We start from the raw sequence: 18411 nt of genomic DNA, 5'->3' as shown, positions 1-18411 counted from the left end.
AGGTAACATAAAGTTAATACATCATTTGTATGATTAGGAAATCGTTTATGAACAAGTGGATTGAAAGGATTTTATTTTTTTACTGAGGGCTTTTGGATGAACATGTGCATGATTTAAACAGAAAATTATTTTTAGGATAAAATAATAAAGCAGAATGTTATTATGGTTTTTGATTGAAGATATTAGATTTTTTTTTAGAAATAATTTTAAATATTAATCGAATAACAAATTAACGAACGTCTTATGACTGTTTCTTATTTATGTTTCTCTTAAGCCTGTAACGTCCCACTGCTGGGCATAGGCTTCTTCCCCGTGTAGGAGAAGAATCAGAGCTTAATCCACAACGCTGCTTCAAAGCGGGTGCGTGGATATATGAGCAATGATCCTATCAGGTTTACATGATAACAACCGGGACCGACGGCTTAACGTGCTCTCCGAGGCACGGTGGGTAGACCCTTAGGACTGGACAAATACCCACGGCAAACATCTGTATGGCCAATACAAATGTTTGTTATGTGCAGCGATCGAACCCACAACCGCCAGCGTAACAGCCACAAACCGTATTAATGTTTCTTGATTTTATAATAATTAGTAAAATATTGTTTTTGGGTATCATTTTTTATTCGTTTTATTATTAATTACAGATTCAACTAATAGAATAATGTTTATTTATACCTATACTCAACGGTTACTCCTTCATCGAAATCTTGTTGAATATTTAATTATTATTTATATGTCTACTTAAAAACTTTACACAATTTTTTTAGAATAAAAAACATAATTGGCTGTAGTCACACCGAGTATGATATCAACTCATAAGATATGACATTGTAAAAAAATGTACCAATGGAGTTGTATCAATACATTCCAATATATTATAAGCCATACAAAGGTTACATAGAAAAAGAGAGGTGAAAAATGCGTACAAAAGGCGGTCTTATCGCTAAAAGAGCGTTCCCTCCCACACGACATCCGGAAGAGGATACGAGGAAGAAGGCAACAATGAAGTGTACACATGATAATACGATATATGATAATAAACATCTATTTGATTAGCCCGTTGTCGCAGTTTGTAGTGGCCCTGCTTTCTGTTCCGCGGGTTGCGGGTTCGATTCCCGCCTGAGTCTAGGTGTAATATTTGTATTTATATATTTATATGTGTATTATTTCTATGTATAGTTATCAAAAAAATAGTTATAACAGTGACTGCGTGTGTATGTTATAAGATATTTATTATTTATTTAACCAAAAATCTCTACTAAATATTATGAAGCAGAAAAGTATGTTTAGTTAAACGTCGTAGTGTTAATCTCAGAAACTACAAGTTCAAATAGAATCATTGTTTTAGGATACGATAATCTAGTTCTAGAGAAGTTTGTAGGCTAAATAATATCTCGTTATGAACATAAGGAGCGGAGCGTCTATGAAAACGTTTCAAAAGTGAGGCAAGTCGGTATTCCATACATATAAACAATTTTCATCCTGGTTTCGTGCAAGCGCAACAACGTGGAAACTAATATTTTTCCCACACCTCATACTTAACTAGAACATAAGAGTCATCTTAGACAATCGATATCGCAATTACAGCTAACAAATAAAATACACATCACCCCTTCAGACCCCAATGTATTCAGAGTCTGGGGTCCAAAAATACAGATAACACAAACAGAAACGCCCAGACTAGGACAAACTGTACGGCATAGACAAATATTTCTCAAGAGTCGAGTCAAAACCGCCACCTCAAACACTTATGTACGTGACTAAACACACATACATTTACATAGACTGATATAAATATAGAATACACACACACACGCACACAAACACACATCTAAAATTAATGATATAGGTACTTCGATACCGCTTGGTCGATTTCATCAAACTATATGCCAAAGAGCCAAAAGATATATTCGTAAAACAGACATTCATATGATAATAACGGGACGAAGCGACCTTCGAAAGAATATCCACGCGATTGACGCCCAAAAAAAAAGATAAATAATCAAAGGAAATATTTGATTAGGCTGTCATAAAACAAAATTACAGAGACCCTCCGAATTTGATTCGATAGCGACACCCAGCGACGGAAAATAGAACGGATGGCTTTATTTTTAAGCGCTATAGTGGTGTCGTGTATTTAGTTTTATTATATACTAGCTGTACCTATAACTTCGCTTGCGGTCAAGTCAGAAATTTCTTCTTCCCTCTGCCAAGAAAATTACACCAAATTTCAGAATAAATAATATTCAAGTATTACAGCCTAGTATAGACTCAGGTCGTCCTAAGTTTCAATCCAATTCATTCATTAGTTTAAGCCTCTTAAAATTTACACAGACATGAAAAATGAAAATAAAAAACAACTTTATTCAAATAGACCCCAAGAGCATTTTCGAATCGTCATTTTACAAATTAAAACCTTAGAAAAGATTATTAATTTTGTTAAAAGTAAAGCTAACACGATTAGGGATGTAGATTCAGTAGTGAAGAATCAGCAAGAAACTCCGCAGTTCTTTTGAAAATAATATATAATAAACCTGTGTTTAAACTAGTACAAATTAGTAATATATTGCATGAAATACAGCGTCACTAAGTTCACACATCTTTATCATCATTTATATAATCCTGCGAAGAATAATATGCTTTATCTATTATTATTTTTTTTATGTAAATAATACTGTTTTCAAGCAGTGTTGAGTTCTTGTGGTAAGTAAAGTGACTAAAGCTCCTGGGGGGGATTGGGGCTAGGGTCAGCAAGGTTCTTACGATGCGTGTGGTGTTGCAAGCATCTATAGGCTGCGGTAATAGCCATCAGGTGAGCTGTACGCTTGTGTAGCTACCTAGTTGTATAAAAAAATACTAGCTAACACGGGTTCTATAGTTGCTAATAAAATAGATGACATGATGGCAGCTGTGCGGCGGCGCACGGTAGTCGTGTCAAGCAAGTCTCGGCGTCGACGTGAGGCCCGCGGTTGAATTTATTTAACACTCGACAACGTCTATAATGCTTATTTTTAATTTCAATATAGGCAATAGCTTAGACATATAAATTCTTAATATTTCTACTGTATATACTAAACTAGCGACCCGCCCCGGCTTCGCACGGTTGCAAGAATTATCAGTGTTCCTCTACTATATTATACATGTATTATAGATATAAAACTTTCTCTGAAACCACTCTATTTACTGAAGAAAACAGCATCAAAATCCGTTGTGTAGTTTTAAAGACCTAAGCATACAGACAGCGGGAAGCGACATTGTTTTATACTATGTAATGATTATATACCATGTTACTGTTTTAATACTAAAGTAAGTACATAGAGGTACACGTACATCTGGAGGTGGTACCAGTAAGCATGTGCGACTAATGAATTCTGAATTAACATCTTGAATGGTTAAATAATAACATAAATGTCGAGTTAATTAGTGAACCATATACAAGTCTTTATTTATATATAATTTGTATAAATTAGAAATTAAAATAGACTAAAACTCAGACATCCCGCTGCTAGTTATAGGAATCTTTCTGTAGGAGAATAATCGTATCTTGATTCACCTTGCTGCTCCATTGTGGGTTAGTGGATATACGATCTCTATCAGAAGTAAAAATAAGCACAAAAAAACAGACAGACAGACAGACAAAAATTTTCAAATCGTTTGTTTTTGTTAATTATCGTGTAACCGTGTAATCGTTAAACTAACTATACGCTTGAAAAAATATTTATTTTGGAATCACAGACAGAGACTTCAATTTTATTTATATGTATAGATATGGTAATTTACCATCAACACAAATTAAATACCTAGTGCTTAAAGTTTTCAAAGATTCATAATTTTTGTTATATCATAAACCCTACTAATTACATCAGATAGACATCCAAAATTTTCCATATAATTTCTTACTCTTGTGACATTCTGGATTACTGAAAGTTTTAACTCTAGTGATATGTCAAGTAATTTATTTCAGACCTTAACATCCATACCCATAAACTTGTTTTAGACAAGTAAACAAATAAAACTAGCACCACGCGGATTCACCTGCGTGACTTCCGTTTGGTAATGTCAGAATGAAAAGTAGCTAGCAGCATTCTGCCTTTAAAATCCTACTGCTGAGAGACGATATGCCTGTTTCTCCATTTAGGAGAAGCTATTCTATGTGTTGTTATTCCAGATCTCCAGCTACGTACCAAGTTTCATTAAAATCATAAAAGGGTAACAAACATACATACATACATAATTAAACCCTTACAAACTAAACAACCTAATCCGTCTGTCAAAATATATGAACGTAGATTATAATAATATCAAAAAGATGATGTCATTTTATATTACTTACAATCTGTAATTTATATGACATTTCTAGCTTATTTTACAAAAGAGTAATATAACTGTAGCCTTGATAAAGTTTTACGCCTAACGCCTAAGTAATTGTTTAACTGTGACAACCCTAAATAACTATGTGCAAACCAAAAAAAATAAGATATGGTAACAATAAAATTTTATCAGAATCGGACCACGTCCAATTAAAAGTAATTAAAACGTGTAGTTACAGACGCTTGCTACCAAAGTAAAGATTACGGCCTTCAAAATATTCAATACAAAATAATAAATTAAGAAATTAATATGTACACTTAAAAACTTAAATATAAACTATGTATAACAGTGCTTAATCGATCCGATTTAACCAGTATTTTAGTAATTTAGTTAATAAATCATACTAAATATAAAAAATAAGTCATAAAAATTCCATTTAATTCTAACAATTTATTTCAATCATAACAATTATTTATTTTATAAAACAAAAAAAGGTTTCATTAATCTAATAAACAACAATTCAAAAAAAGGCTAATACTGTAAAAAAAATATTACTAATTATGAGATATAATAAACTTACAATTAAAGTCGCTGAGGAGGTATCAATAGTCCACTCAACACAAGCACTCGCGTAAACGTGAAGGCTCAACCCTCAAAGCGCCCTCCCCGTCTCACGCCTGAAACGGTACTGCAGAATGTAAGAGTCCTGTTTCACATCCCGCATCAGTTAATTTTTATTGCGCATGCGCGAAAATTAGACCCAAATGGGATAGTCAGCTGATACTTAAGGTCAGTGTGTCAACGTAAGAACTTCACGCGAATTAAGACGAGCGGAGTGATGTGTGATATTCTAATTACTTGGTTTTTAATTGGATTTTTTTTAAAGTTCGAACATTCGTAAAATCCATGTTATTTTTTTATCTGTGTACTAGTAGTCTGCATTGATAGGTTTCTTATAACATTTATATCATAATTTTCATTAAAAACAGAATAATACGGTTTGTATAAATATCTCGAAATATGGAGTAGCTCAACTAGAAAAGTGCCTGAGGGAAGATTGCACCTAAATAATACTTCTTTCAAGTGCTGTGTTCCTGTGGCGAGTAAGGTTGCCAGATCATCTGGACAGGATTGAAGCTGGGGTCGAAAACGTGCTTGATATACTATTCTAATATACGCTTAAAATTATATTGATCATACACCTGGAAGACGCTGGAGACGTGTTAGGACGTGTTGGCGCATCGGTCACAGCATACGAATGTTTGTCATGCGCGGGGATCGAACCCGTAACCGCCAGCGCAACAGGCACAATCCATAGCTGTGACCGTTGCGCCAACGCGGCGTCATACATACACATATACATATTATATATATTAAAATTATTATAAAGTTACATGTCCTCACTAAGAGATTTATTACTGTGAAACACAAACTATCAAAACTTTAATAGTTAAATACGTGACCTTTCGCCAGTAATGTATTTTAATACCTAAAGCGTTTAATAACGAATTTTCGGTGACTGACAAAAATTCACTTTATGAGAAATCTTTTTTTTAAGATTTCTATTAGAAAAATATGTACGTATTCTGTATTCCTATAAATTTTCTGCCATTGTAAAAAACTGAGTATAGCCGGAATACAAGTTTCTAAGTTTGTTATTATACGTATACTCATAACTAAGCCAAGATATTCTTGTAAGACAGAGTAAGACAAGTGTGATTGGACGAAGTGAATGGAAGTTGGGAGGAAGATATAAGTTAGATGAAGCTAAAGAAGTTTTACTTCGGTCGTGTGGTCTAAAGCACACTCGTTTTTTATTATTTTAGACCATTTCAATTAAAATAAATCTATATATTAATACGTGAAGCAAAAACTTTGTACCCCTTTTTACGAAAATTGCGCGGACGGAGGATTACGAAATATCGTACACTTACAGTTTATATAGAGAAGGAGTGCAGAATAGTAATCACCATAGGAACAGCTATGATATAATCGAGAACATGCTTGTGTATTGTGTTTGTCCATGTTGGTATAAAAAGACAACAATCAAATCTGTTGGTTTCAGAAAAAAAATTATAATTAGAGACGGACAGATAAACGCCTCTGGTCTCATAAGGATTTTCTACTATCATAGCAGAACCCCAAACATAGAGTATTTAGGACCTACGTTGTACATTATAGCCAATGGTTAGGATTACCTTTCACAAACATGATAATTAAGATTGATTGACGCAGCGCGCGACTGGTGACAGTGATTTGTATTACACGCCTTATATCTCAAATTCAAATTCAAATTCAAATTCAAAATATTTTATTCAGCATAAAATTATTACAATTTCTTACTGAACGTCATGAGTCTACTACCAGTTCGGAAAGAAGAAGCCTCTGACCTGAGAAGAACTGGCGGAAGAAACTCAGCGGGACTAATATCATATTTTTTTTTTTTTACAGTAATGTTTTTTTTTTTTTTTTTCCCAAAGCAAATCGAATTGAACAATAATTTTATAAGTTGAAATAGCCTGGAAGCGATCACATCATTCCCAAGGCGTACTGTCTTCTAGAAAATCATTAATCGAATAATATCCTTTACTACACAATCGTTTTTTCACAATTTTTTTAAATTTAGCAATAGAAGCTTTTTGAACGTTTTCTGGGAGCCTGTTGTATAAGCGTATACATTGTCCATAAAAGGAATTACTGACTCGGCGTAAGCGAGTTACAGGCACTGCAAGTTTATGTTTGTTCCTAGTATTAATGCTATGCATGTCGCAATTCCTGGGAAATTCGTGTATATTTTTATGAACATACATAACATTTTCGTACACATATTGAGAAGCAACAGTCAATATTTTTATTTCTTTAAACTTATCTCTTAATGATACTCTAGGGCCTAAACTATAAATTGCACGAATAGCTCTTTTCTGCAGGACAAAAATAGTATTGACAGTAGCTGCATTTCCCCATAATAAGATTCCATATGACATAATGCTATGGAAATAACTAAAATATACTACGCGAGCTGTATCTACGTCAGTAATAAGTCTAATTTTTTTAACCGCGAACGCTGCAGAGCTGAGCCTATTCGCTATCCCCTCAATATGAAGATCCCACCGCAATTTCGAATCTATAGTGATGCCTAGGAATTTAGTGGACTCCACCGGTTTTAACATCTCTCCTCCCAATTCTACACCATTATCAACAAGTTTAACATTAGGTGTCGTGAATTTTATTAATTTTGTTTTTTTTTTATTTAATAATAAATTATTTGAATCAAACCAGTAGACAACCTTTGAGAGAGCATCGTTTACATCGTCGTATATAAGTAAATTACGTTTCACCTTAAAAATAAGTGAAGTGTCATCAGCGAACAATACTATCTCATGCTTGTCCTGTACAAAAAATGGCAAATCATTTATGTAAATAAGGAAGAGAAATGGGCCAAGGATAGAGCCCTGTGGAACCCCCATATCCAGAGGAGCCCCAGGAGATCTCTTACCATTTATATCAACCCTCTGTATTCTATTATTCAAATAGGAATTCAGGAGGTCGAGTGCCTTATCTCTAATCCCATAATGATGCAGTTTCCTGATCAACGTCTCATGGTGCACACAATCAAAGGCCTTGGATAAGTCACAGAATATCCCAAGAGCATCCTGCGACCTCTCCCATGCCTCAAAAATATTTTTAATTAGCTCAACACTAGCATCTGTTGTGGAGCGACCTTTTGTAAAACCAAACTGTTTCTTATGTAGTAGATTGTGTGCATTAAAATGCGATAACATTTGCCCGAGGATGATTTTTTCAAAAATTTTACTAAATGTTGGGAGTACTGAAATTGGTCTGAAATTATTAGGATCTAGGGTACTGCCTGATTTAAAAATAGGAATTACTTTACTGTGTTTCATTAGATCAGGAAACACACCATGTTCTATACAGCCATTAAATATAGTAGCTAGATGAGGTGCGACAACATCAATTATCGAACTAACGACTTTTACAGATAAACCCCATAGATCAGCTGTTTTCTTGACGTCCAGGCTTCTGAAGGCTATTATTATATCTTTGGGGTTTACAGGTTTAAATGTAAATATTACATTACATTCTTTAACGTTTTTCTTTAGCAAAAATTCGGCAATGCCTGGAGACGAATTAAGTGATTGCGTTGTAGAAAGCGGAATGTCAGTGAAAAATTTTTCAAACTCAGATGCAACTTCTCGGTCTGAGGTAACAAATTTATCATTGACATTTAACTTAAAATCGAAGCTGCGATCTGTGACTCTTCCACTTTCACAAGCAATTATGTTCCATGTCATTTTAATTTTATTATGCGCATTTCTTATTTTGTCTTTAATATACAAGGATTTTGCCATGGAACATACTCTTCTAAACATTTTTGAGTAGGCACTTACAAAAGAAGCAAACGATACACTATGATTATAGGCTTTTTCACTGTACAATTCATAAAGCCTTTGCCTGCTCTTATATATGCCAGTAGTTGCCCATTCACCAAATGTCAAGAGACCCCCTGAATTGACTGTTTTTGAAGTGAATATTGTAGAAAATTCAGTTTTTACTAATTTAAATAAAGAGTTATATAAGTAGTTAGGGTCATTAATGTATGATAAATAAGGAAGTTTTGCCACAATACTACCTCTAAACTTCTCCACACGTGTAGCACTTATAGGTACAAAGGTCTTTTTTAAAATATTTTTGTTGACATTTAAAGAATAAGAAAAGGAAGCTAACTGGCCACAATGGTCTGAGCTTAACTTATTAATAATAGCTTTAGAATAAGGTTTACAGTTTGTAAATATGTTGTCAATACATGTAGCACTAGTAGCAGTGATTCTAGTGGGTTCAGTAAATAAGTTATGTAGGTTATATGATAGAAGCATAGACTTAAATCTCAGACTTATATTAGAATTATCTAATAAAAGTCTCAAGTGAAAACGTTTGTTTAGGATTACGCGATGAAAATAACAGTTAAGTACTAAACGTGCTATTACGTGAGGTGTTCTGTATATCTACAGATCGAATCAAGAAAGTATAATTTATTTTTATTTCTCTTTATAGTAGCTATGCCAGGAACAGCGCTTTGGCAGCAAATGTTTGCTACTAAAGCAATGCCGAAGCAGAGTCCTGATTAACATTTACCTTTTTATTTTTAATCGTGTATCTAGTATTATTAATATTATTATTATTTTGTTTTTGTTCGTTTCATTATAACTACATGTATCTATATTTTTAAATTGAAAATTTAGCCACGTTTGGCACTTTTTGGTAGGTAAAAGTCTAGATCGTTCGCGTCACCGACATGCAAATTTTAATATTAAAAGATCTAAGTTTTCACTTCTATCGAGAGTCTCTATAACTGTGTAGCGACATCTATCGCGCGAAATACGAACGACTACAAACTACGTAATTAGAGAAAAACTGACGTATGCTACATCGCGCTATCAGAGTTTTCAAAGTGAATAAGTATATATACAAGATCCCGACAACAACCGTTGGGGGCGTTAGCCCGCCAGACACAATACCCGTCTGGTCGAAGGATCCTCCCTTTTCGATGGCCGACATGATTTGAACACGCAATTATCATCGTCATCACTTCCTCAAGCTTTCGAGCAGCGAGTAGCATCCAGCATCTACGGTTTCAGCCAGCCAGCATCTACGGCTACTACGGGTATCCTGACCACCAGCATGCAGCGGACGCGCATTCCTGGTCATCGCCCACAGCCTTCTCAGCGACTTTGGCACAGCAGACTGCACTTCGGCCGGTCACAAAGCAGAGACGCACTTCTCTCCTGGTCGACGCAGCAGTAGCCACTACGCAGCACTGCACCACTCCGACTCACTGGAGCATATGCAGCATCACCGCAGACAGTTCCGACTCACCGTGAACTATGCGGCATCTGGTTCCGACTCACTGGAACATCACTGGCCCGGCAAGCATCAGAAGATCTATGGACGACTCAACCTGCTATCGACCTGCGGTCTCGGAGGGGAGTGATGTGGCGACATCTATCGCGCGAAATACGAACGACTACAAATTACGTAATTAGAGCAAAACTGACGTATGCTACATCGCGCTATTAGAGTTTTCAAAGTGATTAAGTATATATACAAGATCCCGACAACACCCGTTGGGCCAGTAGCCCGCCAGACACAACACCCGTCTGGTCGGAGGATCCTCCCTTTGCGATGGCGGACGAGGAACTGAACACCACGTTTCTCATATACCTCCAAACTGGTGACCCCGAACATGAACATCAGCGCAACCTTCATCGTCATCATCACTCCCTCAAGCTTTCGAACAGCGAGAAGCATCCAGCACCTACGGCTTCAGCCAGCCAGCATCTACGGCTACTACGAGTATCCTGACCACCAGCATGCAGCGGACGCGCATTCCTGGTCATCACCCACAGCCTTCTCAGCGACTTTGGCACAGCACACTGCACTACGGCCGGTCAGCAAGCAGAGACACACTTCTCTCCTGGTCGACGCAGCAGCAGCCACTACGCAGTACTGCACCACTCCGACTCACTGGAGCATATGCAGCATCACCGCAGACAGTTCCGACTCACCGTGAACTATGCGGCATCTGGTTCCGACTCACTGGGACATCACTGGCCCGGCAAGCATCACAAGATGAATGGACGACTTAACCTGCTATCGACCTCCGGTCTCGGAGGGGAGTGATGTAGCGACATCTATCGCGCGAAATACGAACGACTACAAACTACGTAATTAGAGAAAAACTGACGTATGCTACATCGCGCTATCAGAGTTTTCAAAGTGAATAAGTATATATACAAGATCCCGACAACAACCGTTGGGGGCGTTAGCCCGCCAGACACAATACCCGTCTGGTTGGAGGATCCTCCCTTTTCTTCACGCATCGCCAAAACTGCATGATATTATTGTCATAAGTATATAGTTGAGAAATGCCTAATAATAAACCTAACTTTCTTTCTTTCAATAGTGGCACATACAAATATATAAAATACCAATAAAACAGGTTATATAGTTCTAAACATATGGATGAACGGACAGAAAACAAACTCTCAGTAAAGTTATTTTGATTTTAAAACACAAATCAAGTATGAGAATATAAAAACCAGTTTTACAGCTTATTTCATGACACTCGATGACTCTTATATTAAGTACACGCTCAAAAAAAGATACTTTTTGATTTGGTAAATGTTAACAGCTACTGTTCAATCTACGAGCTGTACTTAGATGTCATGTGTGACATCAACGTGCCTTACACAAAACAAAGATTAAGCTAGGTTCGTATATATGATTAAGAAGTGAAATGAAAAGTGAAAAATACACTTTTATATATTACTAATTAATAAATGGTTTTAGATACTTTACGTGTAATCAATAAAAATCATGGATAGAGAATAAAAAACATATTCTATTCCATAGTATTATTTAACGCACACATACATAGTTTCTTTATTGTGGATCATTATTTAAGTACATTCAAATAAATAATTAAAATTTCCATTAGACAAGTAATACAACGTAGGTAGACGAAAAAATAGTCAAGTAAATACGCATTACCAAAGATTACTCCAAAAGTTGTAATCAGATCTCGATGAAATTTAAATGTGACCACATGATAAACATCGGCTTTCGATTAAATTAAAAATCATCAAAATCGGTGCACCCAGTAAATAGTTATGCGGATTTTCGAAGATTTTCCTCGATTTCTCTGGGAACCCATCATTAGATCCTGGTTTCCTTATCATAGTACCACACTTAAGATATCACCCTTCCAACAAAAAAAATGATAAAAATCGGTTCATAAACGACAAAGTTATTCGCGAACATACACTAAAAAAATATATATACAGTCGAATTGAGTAACCTCTCTCCTTTTTTGAAGTCGGTTAAAAAAGTTTTTAATCACCGTTTTACAAAGCGTACAATAATCCTTAAATTAATATATTAATTATAATTATATTGCTTATAGATATTGTGAAGCACCGAATCGAAATATACATTTTATGAAAAGAATCGGCAAGAAACCCAGCAGTGCACTCAGTACAGTCACCGAAATCGTGAACTTTGCAGTAATTAATGTTTAAAATAAATGTTTACCATAAAATTTCATCACACCATAATTTTGGGAGTAATGGAGCGATTTGGCTTATCGTGAACTGAACCAACACAAACTAAAAATGTTCGTGCCAACTCTACATTGGTACGTTAATTTCTCCTTGCGCTTAAATTGAAAGTCGTCACCGGATCTATTTTATTGTTCCATATATCCAAACTACGGGACATATTTTCTACGTCTTCCAATTTTTAGTCAGGCATTATTACAGACAATTTCAATTAATGTAAGAAAATAAAAGAAATATTAATTTTTTTTAATCAGCGGAAACTTCATTGGGTAATGACGCATTTTTGTCTCTTTAGAATGAAACCCAATTTAAAAAAAAAACAGCTTTCACGGTACCCGTCAATGCCGTCTTAAAATTATATTTTTAAAATCTTTATAAAACATTCCAAATTTGAGTGCTTATATTTTTATTTGGTTAAAAAAAATAAAGATATTATCAAAATCGTAAAACTTTCTAATTGAAAACCAAAATTCTAGATTTTTTTTCGTTAAGCAAAAAATGTACCAAGCCAACAGTAAAGCGTTACGGTCAGTAAAGGCAAGAGAACGGCGTGTTAATGAAAACTCGGCTAACGATATTAAAGCCGGCGACATAACTGCGCTTGTGGCACTAGGCTTAATGAAAAATTTCATAACGCTCCCTCTTTGGCCAGAAATAGCTGGATTCTGAAACATGCGGTACAAACAGGGTCGAATTATTTACAGCCAAAGTTGCCATTGTCTCCAGACGGTAAGGAAAGTCTGTTTATTGGATACTTTCTTTTTCGTTACAAAATTGATTAATTTACAAAAAATAATTAAATACAAATGATTATGCATAAATAATAGCTTTCCACGGCTGGGCCCTCCGTGAGATGTAAAAAATTAATATAATATCAAGGAAAAATAAATTTTAGACATAGAAATCTGGGTCCCAGATTCGGAAATTAGCCAGTGCCTTACAGTTTTACTACGATGTGGGTTCAATAATAAATCATTGATATTAAATTTTATAAAAACAAAAATAACTTTATTAATTATTTACTACAGACTTAATTGTTGAGGGTTTAATCAGGAATTTTGGTTATTAAACAGGTCCCTGCTTTATTATTGTTTCCATAGATATTTCTACACAAGGAACGAATTCTGGAAAGTGAGGATTTAGGATACTCAAACTATATTTATTTTAATACATACCTGATACGTAATATATTGGGTTCGAGTTTCTCCAAACATTATCTTCAAATGTACGAAAACGTAAAAACAGCCATATCGTAACATTGCCAAAGACATGGCTTAATACGGTCCTGGTTGAACGTGTGGCCAAACGGATAATTTGGCATCAAACACTAAGCGCGACCTTTGCACGCTTGTCGAATTCTAAACATGTTATGTTAACTCGATTAACTGAACCGTTAAACCTGCTGTGGCTTAAAATGTACATCTATAGCTATGATTCATATTGACGATGGAAACCGGTCATGGGCTTGAGCGTTACTTATTAATAAGTCTGTGTGGTTACGGCAGAAAATAATTATAGCCAGCCTCTCTCTTCCCGTGGGTGTCGTAAGAGGCGACTAAGAGATAACACAGTTCCACCCTTGGAACTTAAAAAGCCGACCGATGGCGGGATAACCATCCAACTGCTGGCTTTGAAATATACAGACCGAAGCCCCTGCGGTCACCAGCCTGCCTGCCCAGCGTGGTGACTATGGGCAAAACACATGAGTTCACGCCATTTTTGGCGCGAACTTGTGGAGGCCTATGTCCAGCAGAGGACTGCGATAAGCTGATGTTTGTGTGTGTGTGTGTGTGTTATTAACAATATTTATAAAAATATTTGTACAGGCATACAAATAATTCTCCTACTTGCGGTAAATGGCCTATGTTTTACAGTGTGAAGCGTGTATTTGTTATATTTCTACGTGAATAGATAAACTTTTTTTTTTTAAATTTCCTGTTCTGTTTACCTTTTTTCGATTAATTATAGATGTGTGCTTTTAGTTCTTCTATGAATTGTTTGTTATTGGAAATTTTATTGTTTTAAACTGTTTGTTAACAAAAAAAATAGGTAAATAATAAAAAAAAAAATTTTGCTTTTATACATCATTATTTTATTACAGCCTATCACAGTCCACTGCTGGACATAGGCCTCCATAAGTTTACGCCAAAAATAGCGTGAACTCATGTGTTTTGCCCCTAGTCACCACGCTGGGCAGGCGGGTTGGTGCTTTATACATGCTTTTATACATTGTGTCCTAACAATAATGTACCCAAAAAAAAATGTGGAATGTATGTGGTTATGTTGATGCAGTCGTTCAAAGGTTAGGCGGCAATATATAGTTCACACTTTTATTTTAATTCGTCTAGATATTTTGGAGGAAAATAAACACAACAAAAATATCAATTAAATATTCCTTTTTTGTTATATATGAATAAAATGATAATCTTTATTTATTCAACCCTTCTAAGAAACACAATCTCTATCTCGCACGATCTAGTTCATATTTTACGAGATACAATCTCGTCTAAATATTATACGAGTTTTCGCGAGATTACGAGATTGGAGGTAACTTTATTTAATAACTATTTAAATTTGATTTGTAACAATTTTTAGAAATACTCAATGTTAATAATTATAGTTACGATAAAAGTAATAAAACAACGATTGGTGATAAATTTGCGGTTTCGATTCAAGCTTTGGGTGGATATTTGTATTTGTATAATTATACTCGTATAGATGTATGTCCTTGTGAGTCTCCCCACCCTGCCTCGAAGAGCACGTTAAGCTGTCAGTGTCAATTAGCGATCGTTACTCATACTAGATAATATAATTATATAAATATCAATACATATAATAAAATGTAACGGGTTGCTGTATGTGCATTTAAGATATACGAGAAAAACTTATTGGAACCTTTATCAATGGAAATAGCATCCAAAGCAATGATTTTCAGAATTTTTGTCTATTTCTCAGCAACGGCTTATCTGATTCAGATGTGGTTACTAATATATTGTGGCAAGCTTAGCTTAACGTTTCGTGTTTGTTTCATCTCAATCGGTTCATAAATAAGTATGCCAATTTAAAGAATCACGTTGAACATGTAAAGTCTAGCTAAAAGCTAGTTTTTAATATATTAATAATAATTTTAATTATAATTTTGACACTCGAAAATTTCGGCGTCGTTTTAGGCGCCATGGTCGCGGGTGACTCTGGACGACGACGTCAACATATCATCGTGAAAATTTAAGAACTTATATCACTGAAATGTTTAATCAAACATCGAACATGTCAAAATATCCCCAGACGCGTAGTGCATTGTGCACATATCCCGACCACTTACACTATTACCCCTGTCTACCCATTACCCGCGTCGTTAGAGGTGACGATTTCCAAGTAAAGACCTCTTCTAGCATAAGAGTGCACCTCTAGTGGCTCGTTAGACTGAGTTGAATGCAAGCCAAAGCCGCGGTTTTGAAGCAAAGACGCCTGCTATTAGTTGTACTTTGACGACTCATTAGGGTGGATTGTTTGTAATGCGTACGATTTACCGAGGATTTAGAGTTAAAGCCTTTGAAGTTGTCTGGGTAGAGTGAGATAGAATATATTTTTGTTTCTATCTCGCTTTGATCCTTAGCGTTAGTGAATTTTAATTTAGTGCTATCTGGGTGTTAAGCGTGATCCGCGATAATCCGCGAGAGAATGAAAATAACCGATATAGCCCACAGAATTAGCAAGTTGAAGTGGCAGTGGGCTGGTCATCTATGTCGCAGGACCGATGGCCGTTAGAGTAGAGGGGTCCTGGAGTGGAGACCGCGTCTTGGCAAACGCAGTGTGGGACGTCCTCCGGCTCGTTGGACCGACGATCTACGTAAGATTGCCGGTGTAGACTGAATGAGGATTGCGGAAAACCGGGATGTCTGGCGCGAGCTTGGGGAGGCCTCTGTCCAGGAGTAGACTGCGATAGGCTGAACTGAGTGACTAACTGACTGACTGGGTGCTAGGTACATTAGATTTTTTTTTTACTAAGATGTAATTAGTTTTATGCCTTTCGTAATAATTAAAACAAAAAAGGAAATGTTTTAAGGTGTTAATTATGGTTATATAATCATTATGTGTTTGAATGTCTCTAAATAACTTGATAATGTAAATTCTGTAACAGTTTGCCAGCCTCATTAATCGTAAAAGTATTATAATGCACAGATTAGCCTCTTACCAGTTCTTCTAAACAAATAGAACAAATAGAAAATACAAGTGCTTCTAAGACTGCAGACAAAAGCTCAAAGCCTTGTAATTGGAATCTGATACTGACTTTTTTTATTGTACACGTTCCTATAACATATAAGGCTGAGAATATCAGTATGTTTTGATTTGAAAAAGAAGACGAGTCTAACATAATATTAAATATATATATCTTAATATATATAAATCTCGTGTCACAATGTTTGTCCGCGATGAACTCTTAAACTACTTAACCGATTTTAATCAAATTTGCACACCGTGTGCAGTTTGATCCAACTTGAAAGATAGGGTATATTTTGTTTTGATATATGTAATTATTATATTTAAGAAAAAAAAATAAGGCGATACGAAGTTTGCCAGGTCAGCTAGTATATATATATATATATATATGTGTGTGTGTGACAGCTCTGAGACGTGAATGAATTTTTCAACTTAAGAACGACTACGGCGATATTTTAAATTAGGTATAATATTCTATGAAATGAATTAGATTACGATTAATTAAAATATCCCTACCCATTTTTTAACTTTCCATTCCCTGTGTGGCTATATATATATATAGTAAAGAAATTAAAAACAAAAAATAAAGAGAAATCTCTGAGTAAAAAAAATAATAATTTCACGATATGTCACACCTAATAAAAATAAAACAAAATATTTTGACATCCAACATACTTACTCTACGTGTAAAATAATCTTCAAATCATCTCCGAAACACAAGAAGCATCTCCGCCAACTTCTAGTATGTCGGTCGCTTCCGGAGGACAAAGCGTTTAGGAGCAACTTCGCGAGTAACTAACAAAGACGCTAACATGACCGCGACCGGCAGACTTACTTAATAAACGATGAATCGCTGCAGTGGTTCTGGTCCGCAATACACTTGTATATAAACCGCATATTACATTCCTAGAATATAATTAATATTTATTTGCTTATTTGTATTTAAATAGTAATATAGTTTATGTTTGTTTATTGTACGCCTTGGTTGTATACTGTAAGTGCAATAAATGTAAACTGTAATAAATAAATAAATAAATAAATAAATAAATAAATAAATAAATAAATAATTAATATAAAAAAATATATTTTGAATCCTTATAACAAGTTGCGTCTTTCATTTAACAGACTACATTAACTAACACTGCGATTTTTTTTAATGGTCCCGGTCGTTCTCATGTACACCTGATAGCGATCGTTACTCATAGTAGAGAATATATTTGCCAACCTACATTGTGGTGGATTAAGCTCTAATCCTTCTCCTACTTGGGGAAAGAGGCCTATGTCCGGCAGTGGGATATTACAGGCTATATAACTAATACACATACATAAATTCATATACATATATGACATACAAATTCACGCGGAATCAATCCCACAGCTCCCGGAACAGAAAATAGCACCCAAGTAGTAGCTAGTAGTAGTAAGCATTTTCCACTGCATCTATGAACAGCAGAGTGGCGCAGTGGAAGCGTGCTGGGCCCATAACCCAGAGGTCCGTGGATCGAAACCACGCTCTGCTAAGATTATTTTTTTATTTACTACCATCTAATTTTAGAAACATTAAAGGAACTTTCTTAAAGCTAAATCATAACCAATTGTGTAATGGTTAAGAGATTTTAATCTTAAGACTTTTTAATCGTTTCTCAACGTAATTTGCATATCTCAAAAATAAATTTCATCGGAACGATGGCTTCAAATTGTCGTGATCGTGGAGTCCAATGATTGGGTTATATAAATACGCGTT

At 35.3% G+C, this 18411-nt stretch overlaps 1 non-coding gene across 1 annotated transcript; it reads left to right on the top strand.

The window, feature by feature from the left end:
- Window positions 1-18115: 18115 nt before the first annotated feature.
- Window positions 18116-18187, top strand: Trnam-cau. The gene has a single exon. It is a non-coding gene; the product is annotated as a tRNA-Met (tRNA).
- The last annotated feature ends 224 nt before the right edge of the window (window positions 18188-18411 follow it).

Source organism: Melitaea cinxia, chromosome 4 (assembly GCF_905220565.1).
Source record: "Melitaea cinxia chromosome 4, ilMelCinx1.1, whole genome shotgun sequence".
Lineage (NCBI taxonomy): Eukaryota > Metazoa > Arthropoda > Insecta > Lepidoptera > Nymphalidae > Melitaea > Melitaea cinxia.
The sequence above is the reverse complement of the archived record's forward strand: the minus strand, read 5'-3'. Positions and strand labels throughout refer to the sequence as shown.